Below are 14230 nucleotides of genomic sequence, written 5' to 3'. Positions count from 1 at the left end.
TTACCACGAAATATATACCCATTGTAATGTAGATACATCCATTAAGCCCCCCTGCCCCTTCTCACGTGAAGGGCTCACAAGTGACTTCATCACATCTATCCATCCATTTAAGGAACGAAACAGGAGGATTTATCCAAAAATCTGGTTGTCCGCCTGATGGTGCTGGTTGTAATTACTAGAGAAACGTCGTACTCGGCTTGTAAAAGTTGTGGATTTGCTCTCCAACACATCGGTGTGCTGTATTCGTAACGAATTGGCATGTTCGGTTTACGTGACAAACCTTACTAATTGACTTTGTTGGGTAGTGGTGGGTTTAACGACACATTTATATTTACGTGATCGGACCGAAAAAAAACTTCTAATATAATCATCTTCTGTTCACTTGTCAGAGTTAAGATTGTGTTGTACACTCACTGCCAGGTTGTCTTTTTCCGTGTTGACATTGTTTTGTCTGTCGCAGTACTTCTAAGCGATTCTATTGCGAAAAGGCTCCGTGTGATAAAATTAATAAATACATACATAAATCCCATCTGCCGATGCTGACGCAGTCGTGCCAAAATTACAAACAAAGCGAATATTCATCAAAACACAGACACTGACCAACAGGAAATATATTACATTTGATTCATCATCAAGCATACTTGGTGTTAGCCTCCGACCTCTATTATTATTAGTATACACTGTGTCTCTGACCTCTGTATTCGTGATATAAAGGGGCTATTTCCCGAAAACGTGACCTTTTGAGTATATTTGTTTATTTTAAGGTCACAGCGCTATTGACAAAAGTGTTGATTTATATGTATGTAAAGGTTGATTCATCCACGATATAAAACACAGACTAGTGAATGTGTGCGTTACACTTACACTCAAACGCACGTCACATCAGCCGACTCCGCGTGCCCTGCAGTCTCAGGGGAAGTGCCACGTCTCTCCTCACCCTAATGTCCCTTTTAAACAGGAACAAATATCCCCCCTGTAGCCTTAACAGACTGTTGGGGCAAGTGCTGTTAGCGAGCAGTAACTGTGGGGGCTGACGCCCACCTCCCTGCTCCCGTGAGCGGGCGGGGCGCGGCGTCCAACCCCTCCACTCCCCCCTACTCCTCGTCGGCCGCCTCTCGCCGGGCTCCCGCCGATCGCCCCCCCCCCCCCCGCACCAGTGCCCTCTCTGAGGGACATGGCTCGCTGGCTGGCTCACCACCGCCCGGAGTTATCCCACACACTCCCACGTACACCATCACTCATGTGGAGGTGGCAGCGTGCACGCGCGAACACGTGCAGGCGCTAGTTGCACACACACAAAGGCGAGCGATAAAAAATATCCGTATGAATATGCACACCTCCCCTCCGGTAAATCAGCCTTATTCCGCTGTGCAAACAGATGCTGATGCTACACAAACAAAGGAGATGAACTGCGGCAGGACGCTGGGTGCAGGTCTCGCCGTTAAGGCTATTTTATACGCTTTTTTATTTAACTCACTCAGTCTGTTGTATCCTCAACTCTGTCTGTTGTATCCTCTTCTGTCTGTTGTCGTATCCTCAAATCTTGTAACTCAATTTTAACCCACTTCCCAATGTCGTATCGACTGCAAACTTGGTATACGTATGTCATACTGATGACAATACTATATTCTATCATTAAAAAAACTAAATCTATATTTTTAAGCAATCTTTTTTATATCTTATGTTTCGGCTTGGGTATAATTGTCCACGCTTAACTCACCTTGGCTGTAAATCACCACAGTCCCTTACACTATGGCAAGCTTCGGGGCCACTTCCTGGAGTCATGGAGTTCAGCCATTACTCGTAAGGTACATTTCATTAAAGCGTGTTTAAAAAAAAGTATTTTAAATATTACTTATTTTATCATTACACGCTTTTATTTAACTCAGTCTGTCTGTTGTTGTATTCTCAAATCTTGTAACTCAATTTTAACTCACTTCCCAATGTGGTATCGACTGCAAACTTGGTATACTTATGTCATACTGATGACAATACTATATTCTATCATAAAAAAAATGTAAAACCTTTTTTTTTATATGTTATGTTTCGGCTTGGGTCTAATTGTACACGCTCAACTGTCGTTGGTTGTAAATCACCATGTCCCCTTACATTATGGCAAGCTTCGGGGCCACTTCCTGGAGTCGTGGAGTTCTGACATAACTAGTGTAATAAAGGACTCGGTCAGGCGATGTAGGTCTCCGTTCGTCCTTTATTTTGGTTCCTGTCTCACACCCCGCTGGTCCTCGTCCGGACCCGCGCCGCCTCTGCCGTGCGCCCCGCGCACGCTCCTTGTGGCCCTCGCCCACACCGTGGCCGCTCTGCTTCCTCCGTGTGCCCCTCCGCACACGCCGCCAGCCACACCGCTGCTCCGTGTGCCCCCGCACACTCTGCTAGCCCCGGCTACCCCATGCACACTGCTGGCCGACGGTGCGCGTAGGTCTCCGATCACGTGGCAAATGGTGCCACTTCTCCGCCACTGCCCAGCGTGGCTTCCTCCCTATTCTCACTCTCTTCCAACCTCTCGATCTCTTCCGGCTCACGTGACCCTGACTCCTCCTTCCTGTACTGCCCCCGTCTCCGCCCCCCGTTCACCTCGTCTCCCATTGGAGCAGAGATGAGCAGTGGCTCCTCCCACACGCTCCGCCGACCAGGTTCCGCCTCCCAATACTCCGGGCCGTGTGAGTGGCGCGGAGGCCAGCAACCACCCTGTTCTTGCTCGCATTACATGCCCCCCCCCCCCCCTGATGAAAAAGCCAGCCGTCCCCGGCTGCAATAGAACAACAATAATGCGAGCAACAACAGGACAATCAGGAATCACAAGACAAACGGAGATTAAAACAACAACAATTAACAAAAGGGAAGGGACTTAGAACGAGTGTGGGTCGCCGGCCCGTCCCGCACGGGGGGCGGCCCCCGCACGGACCGTGATCTTGACAGGGTTTTAGGAGCGGTGGGACCGGAACCACCAGCCGCTGTTGGAGGCCTGTCAATCCCAGCGTCCCGTTCCCCAGAGAGGCCCGTCGTCGGAGCCTCCTGCAACTGTGCCCGCGGCGGGGTTGGAGGGGCAGCGGGGCCAAGTGTCCCAGTCGCTGTGGTAGGCCCACCCGGAGCAGGAATCACCGTGTCCGGCAGAATCACAGCCAGTCCGTCTACAGGAGGCACGACAGGCGCGCTTGCAGGTTGAACAGGCAAAGTCAGTGGCACGTCGGTCGCGACAGACACCGGCAAGGCAACATCAGGAGATGACGCATCCATCCGCGGGGCAACGTACGGTTTCAATAGAGACATATGAACGTACCAGCGCCGCGATCCGAACCGAACACGCGCGGACTGCGGACTAGGAACCTCAATAAGCACAACCGGCCCCTGCCACGGTTTGTGCAACTTAGGGGAGGTCCCCACCGGTACCTGCAGGTAGTGCAGCCAGGCCATGTCCGCCACCCACCAGGGGGACTCACAATGCGAGCGCCGTGCACAACGTTCGTTCCGGGCCTGGGTCTTGGTCGTAGCCAATCGGGCCCCCTCCCGCGCCTCTGCCACGCAACGAACGGTGTCCCTAATATAATCAGGGAGAGGCTTGACAGGACCCTTCGCCCCCGTGTTCAGTTGCACGTCCACTGGCAGCACATTTTCGCGGCCGTACATCAAAAAGAAAGGTGAGTACCCCGTCGACGCATGTGGCGTCATCCAGTATGCGGAGAGCACCCCAGGGATATGCAAATCCCAATCAGCCTGCTTTTCGCTAACCGTATGACAGAGCATGGTCGACAGGGTCCGATTGAGCCGTTCAACCATCCCATCCGTTTGCGGATGGTAGGGAGACGTCCGAACCTTCTTGGTCCCCAGTGCAGCGCATACCTCGCCCAACAGTTTGGAAGAAAAATTTCGCCCTTGGTCCGTGAGCAACCTTTCCGGTGCCCCTTTGTCCATTACGTATCCGAACAGGAACGCCTCCATGATAGACGCCGCTGACTGATCGGCTAAGAGCCAGGCCATCGGCCAGCGGGAAAGATATTCCACCCCAACCAACAAAAATGTATTCCCCTGAGCGGACGGCGGAAAGGGTCCCAAAATATCCAACGCCACCAACTCGTTAATCCGTGACACCTGTATGGACTGCACTGGTGGAACATATGGGTGTTTAGGCGGTTTCCGCTGGGCACAGTCGGAGCATGCCCGAATGTGCCCGACGACATCAGTCGTCATGCCGTGCCAAAAATAATCCCACTGTAACGTCAACAAGGTTTTCTGCACCCTGAAATGTAACAACTTCTCAGAGTGCAGAGTCCGAATCAACTCATATCGCAACGACGACGGTACAACAAGACGCCAGCGATCGTGCAACCCTTTCCTCCACATCAACAAGCCATCCTGGAGAGCAGCTCCCGGCATCCCATCGGACAGCGGTCCACCTCTCTCCTTCACAGCCCGACCCCGCAAGGCCCCCAGCGACTCATCGAGCAATTGCTCGCGAACCCATACCGAACGCGGCAGATTCAAAACCCCATCAGCCGGTTCTGGACACGCGGAAGCCTCAAGCACCTCCACAGCGTACATAACAGGCCGAGGTCGCAGCGGAACCCACGTGCACTTATTCGTGCCCGAAGCGCAGGCGCAAGGGGACCCCTGCAGCAATCTGGAGAGTGCATCCGCGTTCGCGTGACGCGATCCTTTACGATACTGAATCTCAAGTGAAATTCCTGCAGGGTTTCCATCCATCGTGCCAATTGGCCAGACGGTTGGTCAACCCTCAGGGAATATTGCAAAGCCGCATGGTTCGTGCGCACAATAAATGTATGGCTGTATAGATACGGCCGATATTGGCGAAGATAATGCACTATGGCCAAGAGTTCTCGACGAGTAACGCAGTAGCAGGTCTCCGCTGGAGACAACACGCGGCTACCGTAAGCCACCACACGTTCGACGCCGCCCTTAGACTGGGACAGAACGGCCCCAATCCCGGTGTCACTAGCATCAGTATCCAGAATAAAAGGGCGAGTAAAATCTGGATAGTCCAGCGTCGGCGCCGACGCCAAGCGATCACGTAGGTTCTGAAATGCCGCCTCCTCCGTCGGTCCCCAGCTGAACCTCCGGCCCTTCGCCGTAAGGAGGTGCAACGGGCTAGCGATCGTGGCAAAGTTTGGAACAAACCTGCGGTAATACGAAGCGAACCCAACGAACCGACACACGTCCCCCACTGTGGCCGGAGTCGGCCAGTTTCGGACGCACGCTGTCTTCTCCGGGTCTGTGGCCACCCCGTCCGAACTGACTATGTGGCCCAAATAGCGCACGGATCGCTGCAACAGGTGACACTTTTTGGGCTTAAATTTCAAATTGGCGGAACGCATCCTAGCAAACACCGCATCCAATCTCCGCAGATGTTCCTCAAACGTGCGGCTGAAGACGATAACATCATCTAAATATATCAAACGCGTGTCCCACTGCAGACCGGTCAACACGAGCTCCATCAGCCGCTGGAACGTCGCCGGGGCGGCGTTCAAGCCCATGGGAAGACAATAAAACTGAAACAAGCCCTGCGGCGTACGGAAAGACGTTTTTTCCCTCGAGGACTCGTCCTGGGGAAGTTGCCAGAATCCCGACGAGAGATCTAGAGTAGAAAAAATTTTTGCCCCAGACAAGGCATCGAGGGAATCATCCATATGCGGCAGGGGGTACGCATCTGCAACCGACACCTTATTTAACTTAAGAAAATCGACACAAAATCGCAATTTCTCATCCTTTTTCTTCACAAGGACCACAGGGGTGCTCCACGGACTGTTGGACGGGGAAATAATGTCAGCGGCCAGCATATCCTCCACCGCGCCGCGTACATGATCCCGCTCCGTCGGACTCAACCGATGCAGGTTCATCCGAATAGGAGCGGCATCCCCCGTATCAATATGGTGGAAGAGCAAGGAGGTGTGTCCCAAATCGAAATCGTCCGAACTAAAGACGTCGGGATACTTTCCCAACAGCGCGTGAAGCGCGGACCGTTGGTCCCCAGGCAAGGACGCATTTTCCCGGCACAACTCGGCAATCCAGCGATCATCCTGTGCCGTGGAGGCCGAGACCCCCCCTATGAGGCCCCGGCGGCCCCGATCGTCATGGGCCGTGAAAGCAGTCGTAGCATGAGCCAAAACCGTTCCGGCCGGCACAATAACATTATCCGCGCTCCCATTCAACACTTGAAAAAACGGAGGCTGACCCGGCCGAACAATCGTCTGTGCCCCGACCAGCGTCAAGCCACCCATTATAGCATTGGACGGCGACATCAACACGCCTGCCGCACCCTCGATTCCCGGCACTGGTTTCCGATACCGCAGCGGAATAAGCATCCGCGAGCCAGGTGGAATATCAACCGATACCTTGGACAGCGCCTGCACCTGGCGGTCAGGAGCGGACTGGCCCCAGGGTGATGGCAAGAAATAAATTTTGCGGCCCCCCGGTAATTCGATACAATTTTGATCCACCCTTATCTGAATTGGCATTTTCGCCAGGAAATCGGTCCCCAACAAGCAGGGCACCGCGAGGGACCTGGAAATCAACACCGTCCCTGAAGCCGAAACACCCCCAACCGATATGCTGGCGTCCACCTGACCCACAATGCCCATACTTCCCCCATTCACCGCTATGCAAGAGTCGTAAACCGGTCATACCTGCTCCGGCAGAATGGACAGGAGATGGAATATCTCGTCGGAGATAATGGTCGCGGACGCACCCGAGTCCACCAAAATGCGCACGTCGACCCCTTGGATCAAACCCGGCACAGTCGACGACCCAGTAGCAGCCGCAACGACCCTCCATGCCAATTTCCGCCACTGCATCAGCGAGCGACGTGGATCTCTCAGCGCCCCCCCGTTAGTAATGTCATCCGGACCGCATAGCGATGGTGATGCATGAGATGACAGGCTTTGTCGGGTGTCTGATGCATACCGACTTGCCTGTCGTGGGTGATCTTGCCGTGTCGTGTCCTTGGCAGGGGCCTCCTGCTGGAGCGGCGGCCGAGAGCGAGCCCAACACTCCCTGGTGAAGTGCCCCCGAAGGCCGCAGCGGAAGCACGACAAGTTGGCTCGTCGTCCGTCACCCCCTCTGTCTTGGCGATCCCGCAACGGTGGCCCTGAGCGCAACTCCGATCCCCCTCGAGTAGGCCACTGGGTCGATGCTGCCGCCAGCTCCTCAGGCCCCTTCTCGTCCCGTACGTAGATGGCTTTGGACGGATCCCACCCTGTGGCACCCCCTTCGATGTTGGGGCTCCCCGGCCAGGCCGTCACCTGCTTCCACCGGCGCAGGTTGAATTGCGCATCCAGGCACTTAGCCTCTATCCGGGAGGTCAGCTGTTCGTGGCCGTACACCGGCATGGGGATGCCCAAATCCCTGGACAACTCCAACATCTTGCCCAATAGTAAAGGCTCCAGCAAGTCGGGCTCCGTGTCCAGATATGCGGTCATAGCCAGCTCCAACACAGCGCCCCGGAAAGCCACTGGCGATTCTTCTGGTGCCTGTTGCCACTGCACGAATCTGCGATGTGCGTCGTCCGGGGGCTCATAAGCCTCCGCCATTTCCTCGAACACTCCTTTTAGCGTGGTCTTCCTCGCGGCCTTGATGGAACGGAAGAACCTCACAGACTCGTCGTCCAGGAGCGTCGGTAGGACCTCCAAGGCTTTCGCATCCGTCCACTTGGCGGATCGGACCGCTGCCTCAAAACGGCAGGCAAATGCACTCCAATCCCCGCCGATCGAGAACTCCTTGATCGTCGTCAGACGATGGCTGCGGGTCCCCGAGTCGCCGTCTCCCGCTGAAGGTGTACCACTTGGTGGCGACAAGATGGCGTCTCCATGCGGCGGGGTCAAGATGGCGGCTTCCCGCGGTGGAGGCAACAAGATGGCGGCATCCCGCGGTTCGTCCCCGACCACGCCCAAGATGGCGGCGTCCTGCCGCGTGTCAGAGAGGGCGGGAAGCGTTGCGCAGGCCCCAATGGCGGACGGCTCGGCCCCACTCAAAGGTTCCCTGCTTGGGCGATCCGGCCTCGTCGCTGTCATCACCAGGGTGCATAATTGCATCAAAACGACCTGCAGCGAATCAAGTTGGGCCGTCACGTGTCGCCAGCCCTCCCCGGCGCCCGTCGATGCAGACGGCCCGGCCCCGACGACATCTTGCACTCCTGGTGCGTCGCCCGTCCCCACTTCGCCTCCGCCTTCCATCGTCGGGAGCGCCACCACCGCTGGAAGATCGTCTTCATCTTCAGAAGATGGTGCAAGTATGTTCTTTTTCTTGAGATGTTTAGACATCTCGTACCACTTCTGACACCAGTGTAATAAAGGACTCGGTCAGGCGATGTAGGTCTCCGTTCATCCTTTATTTGGGTTCTTGTCTCGCACCCCGCTGGTCCTCGTCCGGACCCGCGCCGCCTCTGCCATGCGCCCCGCGCACGCTCCGTGTGGCCCTCGCCCACATCGTGGCCGCTCTGCTTCCTCCGTGTGCCCCTCCGCACACGCCGCCAGCCACACCGCTGCTCCGTGTGCCCCCGCACACTCTGCTAGCCACTCGCTAGCTACGTGTGCCCCGCACACTCTGCTAGCCCCGGTTACCCCACGCACACCGCTGGCCGACGGTGCGCGTAGGTATCCGACCAGGTGGAAAATGGCGCCACTTCTACGCCACTGCCCAGTGTGGCTTCCTCCTTATTCTCACTCTCTTCCAACCTCTCGATCTCTTCCGGCTCTCTCCTTATATCCTCCTCATCACGTGACCCTGATTCCTCCTTCCAGTACTGCCCCCGTCTCCGCCCCCCGTTCACCCCGTCTCCCATTGGAGCCGAGGTGAGCAGTGGCTCCTCCCACACGCTCCGCCGACCAGGCTCCGCCCCCCAATACTCCGGGCTGTGTGAGTGGCGCGGAGGCCAGCAACCACCCTGTTCTTGCTCACATTACACTAGTACAGTACATTTCATTACCGCTATGGCAAGCTTCGGGGCCACTTCCTGGAGTTGTGGAGTTCTGCAATTACTCGTACGGTACATTTCATTAAAGCGTGTTTAAAAAAAGTAATTTTAAATATTACTTATTTTATTATTACACGATTTTATTTAACTCACTCTGTCTGTTGTTGTTGTATCCTCAAATCTTGTAACTCTATTTTAACCCATTGCCCAATGTGGTATCGACTGCAAACTTGGTATACTTATGTCATACTGAAAATACAGACACCACGCCGAAGTTCACCCACACACACAGAAATCACACTACACTGATCTTCTGAACTGAAATTTATTAATGGCACGTCTAAAGAAAATCCTGTGCGGCTCGGAGTAAATATTCTACGAGCAGCGCCTAGCATATCCTTATTCAATCCCTGGATGTACCCCCACTCTACTTCTCACCTCGCAGACTCACTCACGGTGTCACACGGATGCTGTGGGAGACGAATGGACGATGATCTGAGAGGAGAACTGCTTAACGTTTTTCTGTTCCCTCCTTTAATGCCCTCGGAATCCAAAGATCCAGGGTCACGCGGTGTTATCCTGCACGGCCAATCGGGCGCCTACCTTTCGATTTTAAACTGATGCATTGCTTCCCATTATGCCTCGATCCATTGTCGACGCCCAGGTCCTCCCCAGACTCAACCGGTTTGATTGGGGTGGCCGTCACGCAGAATACACATCTGCAGTGGGTCCAGGAATTTTCCTCCCACCTCCTCTTATGCACTGCTCACAGAGTGGTTGCCCTCGAGATCCTATCTCCCTGTGCTGTGAGTGTCTCATTGCGGTTAGCCCGGTGAGCTTCGTTGTGCCCATACAATTTTAAGCCAATTCCCGGGGGCCGCAATGCAATTTGGCCTGGGGGGGTCGGCCAATCTCCTGGCACTGAGAAATCGTGGGACATCCCTGCTAGGGGCCCCTCTGGGAAAAACCCATGTTACCAGGTGATCCCCCCACGAGACCCTACGTGGGTGCGTGTGTGTGTTTAGTGGGGGTCTGCGTGCGTTCGTGTGGAGGGGTGCGAGGGGATGGCGGTGCCGGCGGAGTTGCTTCATTGCTGTGGCACCACATAGCCCCCCGAGGTGTCCGTCCCTATCCCGGGTGAACTGGAGCACCTCACCTGGGCCGCTCCCACCAGGTAGCGCCGCGGAGTCCGGGGGAATCGCGGTGGCTCAGCTGCCCGAGGCTCCGGCAGTGGTCTCCGTCTCCATTCCAGAGGCCCCTCCTGCCCTCCCGCGTCCACTGGCTGGGGAACAAACTCAGGGTCAGAGGGGTTTAGGGGCCACCGCGCCTGTCACCTCCTTGTTGGTCCGGGGCCCGCTGTGAACTGGGGCCTCGCGGGGCCCATATACATGGTGCGAAGCCCTCGGGTATGAGGGGCGCGGTGATCCCGGGGTGTCAGAGTACCTGAAGGGCGGGGGTCTTTCTCGCCGGGGCCGCCCTCCATGGTTTAAATCGGCAGACGTTGACCACCATCTCTCGGCCCCTCAACCCGCCCTGGATCAGCACTGTCCAGGAGGAGATCTACTGCACCACGTCCAGGGTCCGCGTCAGTAGGTGGTCAGCTTCCCCACCTGTACAGCCCCTCCGAGCGGGGTATGCAGCCATACCTTAGAGCCCGCCGAGTAGAAGGGGGGCTCCACACGGGGCCGGGCACCTTGCTCTTGCTGCTGTCATGCGGCCTCCCCCTGTTGGTAGGCCCGGCCACGGGCCCCTCGCAGGGTCCCCATCAGGTGCTCCATGGGCTGGCACCCTTCTTCCAGGTGCGGGGGGGGAACACCGAACAACCAGATCTGCTGGTAGGCGAGACTCATGACCAAACATCATTAGGAATGGGGTCTGTCCCATAGATGTGTGTACCATGGTGGTGTAGGCGAACAGGGCATAGCAGAGGTGTTCGTCCCAATCCTGTTGATTGGCTTCCCGGCTAGGGTCTGGTTCATACGCTCCAACATACAATTCGGCTGGGGGTGGTATGCCGTAGTTCGGTCCTTCTGGTTTCCGAACTCCCGGCACAGCACCTGAAATAGCCCTGCCTTGAACTCACTACACTGGTCAGAAATGACTCGTTTGGGAATCCCATGTTTAAGCACGTAATGCTCCACAAATGCCCTGGCGACCACAAGGGCTGTTTTATCGGGGATGGCCACCGCCACTAGATAGCGCGTGAAATACTCCACCACCATGAGAATATACCAGTTGTATACCAGTTGCCTCGGCGGGATCGTGGGAATGGCCCCTGTATGTCGATCCCAACTAGCTGGTTCGCCCGGCTGACATGGAATGACCTCAGGGGCACCTGATACTACGCCAAATTCTGCCCACACTGTTGACAAGCGCGGCAGCCCTATCCTCAGGCGGCCATGTCTTACGTCAGTTTGGGCCAGAGATACTGGCGATGCAGGGTCTCCCGAGTGCGCCATTCCCCATCATGGCCCCCGAGCGGGTGGTCGTGCACCAGCCGTAGCAGCTGGGGCCGCACCTGGGTGGGAACAGAGATGCAGCCCGGTTGCCCGGCTTCGGTTAGTTCCCGCACCACCCCGTTCTTTACACACAACCGGGCATACAAACCACTCCAGGGTCACTGCAGGGTGACCTTTTCCTCCCACAGGGCCGCCTCCACCGCAGCCAGGTCCGGGTCCCGCTGCTGGGCCTGTCTCAGCTGCTCGTCATCCAGGCCAGGGAACGCACAGCCGACGTCCTCTTGGATCCGACCAGGCCCCGGGGTGTGGGTCCCATGCCCGCCGGATGGTCCACTGGGTCCCTGGCTCTTTCTGCAGGGACCTCTGTGGCACACACAGCACTTTTTCTCAGCAGTGGGGGGTTAGTCTCAGGGCGCTCCAGGGGGGCCATTGCCTGTCGGCAGCGTCCCCCCGTGAAGCATGGGCAGGCCTCCTCCGCCCTCGTCTCGGCGCACAACACGGGTCGCCTTGACAAGGCATCCGCGTTTGCGTACGTCCGTCCAGCCCTGTACTCGATTTGCAGGTTATACTCCTGCAGCTGCGTCAGCCATCGGGCCATCTACCCCCGCGGTTTCTTGAATGTGAGGTGGATCTGCAGAGCATAATGGTCAGTGGGCACGCAACATTTCCTGCCGTACAGATACCGCCAGAACTGCTTACATGCGAAAATCACGGCATACAGTTCCTGACAAGTCAAGCAAAAATTCTACGCCAGCCGGACCCTGAGACTAGCGGTAAGTACCCGGCGTTGCTCGGACGAAAAAGGCAGACACACACATGGACTTACACACAGACATTGACCCACACACATAGAAACACATTGACTTAGACGCACACACACACATATATGGTTAAACCCAGGATGGATCGTTAGTAGGCCAGCCTAAATGCTTCTAACCGGCGAAGATGTTCCACGTTTCGCAAGCGTAGAGAAGGGAGGGAATTACCGTGGCCGAGAAGACCTGGAGCGTCATGCGAAGCGAGAGAGCAGGTAACTTCTGCATAGCGTAATGCAGCTGATGAAAATATGATGGCGCTCGACTGATTTAGAGTGAGACCTCTGATGTTAAACCGGAGCCGGTCATGAGCACACTGGCCAGGTATGGGAATCTCGGCAATCTGTCCACAACTGCCGCATCACCAATTGTGAGTTGTGGGGGTGGATTGTTTGATGGTATAAAATACCCAGGCAAGTGCTTAGTTTTGGTGGGGCTGATGGTAAGGCCCCACCTCTTAGTGGCAAGCTCCAGGTTCAGCAGCAGTGAGCAGCAATCACCAGAGCATCGGCATACATAACATGGTTGAGCAATAGGGAGGCATCCCTTGACCGTACCCGGGCATCGATCAGCCTCCCATTGTATCTGTACCATATGGTAATTCCTCAAGTACAGCCATTGAAGGCTTCATGAACTACGTGGTCAAAAGATATGTTAAATAATGTGGAGCCAGAGGATATCCCTGTCACACCCAAGGTGTAGAGGGAATGGGTCTGACTGACGGCCACGTAGTTTGACGCAGGGCTGCTCACCATCATGAAGGTACTGAAGGATCGTGAGCAACGTTTGAGGGACTCCGAAAGCATAAAGAACAACCCAGAGGCCAGGCCTACTGATGGTATCATAGGCCTTGAGCAGGTCAATATAGCACATACATTCACTCACACGCACACATGGACCTACAGACACGCAAAGAAATGGACTTACACTGACTGATATGGAGCCATGCACACAAAGCAACTAACACAGACGCCCATGGACTGACACACACAGACATATCGACTCACACACACAAACACATGGACTTACACACACACATATGGACTCACACACGCATAGACATGCACTTTAGATACACACACATGGAGTTACACACACATCTATCGACGTACACACATACAGCGACTTACACACATCGACTCACACACAGACATACGTGGACTCACACACACATTGACGTAAACACACATTTACTTACACACACACATATCGACTAAGACACACACACATGGACTTACACACACATACATAGACTGATACACACATTGTCCTACACACACATAGACATATGGACTGTGACACACAGACATCTACTTAAGTTACACACACATGGATTAACACACACACATCGACTGACACACATAGACACACAAACGCACATTGACTTACACACTCAAATGGAGCCATGCACACACATCGACTCACACACACGCATTCACTTAGACACACACACATCGAGTGAAACACGCACGTTTGGACTTACACACACATGTGGACTAACACACACACAGCGACTGATACGCACACAAATGGACTGACACACACACACAAACACTTGTACGTACACACACACACACATGGGGCGTTGTCCGTTTGAAAAAGACAGACACACACATGGACTTACACACAGACATGGACCCACACACATAGAAACTCATCGACTTACACGCACACAAACACATATGGACTCACACACAGACATCGACTTTAGGGACACACATGTGGTTTCTGCACACGAACATTATAATTGTAATATTAGGCAACTTATTAGTTTCATGATAGGAAACAATGAAGCAGAGTTGTTATGTGCACACAAACGTTATCATTGTAATATTTGTAAACTGATTTGTTTAATAATAGTAAACAATAAACCTCAGTTCTTAGCGAAATATGCAATAAAATTGTACTTTACATTGGCGTGGTGACGCCTCGTCCCGTGCAGAGCCCACAGCCTCACCTAGATTGGCAAGCTGGAGGAGGTGAGACATTTCCAGGCTGCGGGCTGGGCCGCTACC

Source organism: Lampetra fluviatilis, chromosome 58 (assembly GCF_964198595.1).
Source record: "Lampetra fluviatilis chromosome 58, kcLamFluv1.1, whole genome shotgun sequence".
Classification (NCBI taxonomy): Eukaryota; Metazoa; Chordata; class Hyperoartia; order Petromyzontiformes; family Petromyzontidae; genus Lampetra; species Lampetra fluviatilis.
Note: the sequence above shows the minus strand (reverse complement) of the source record.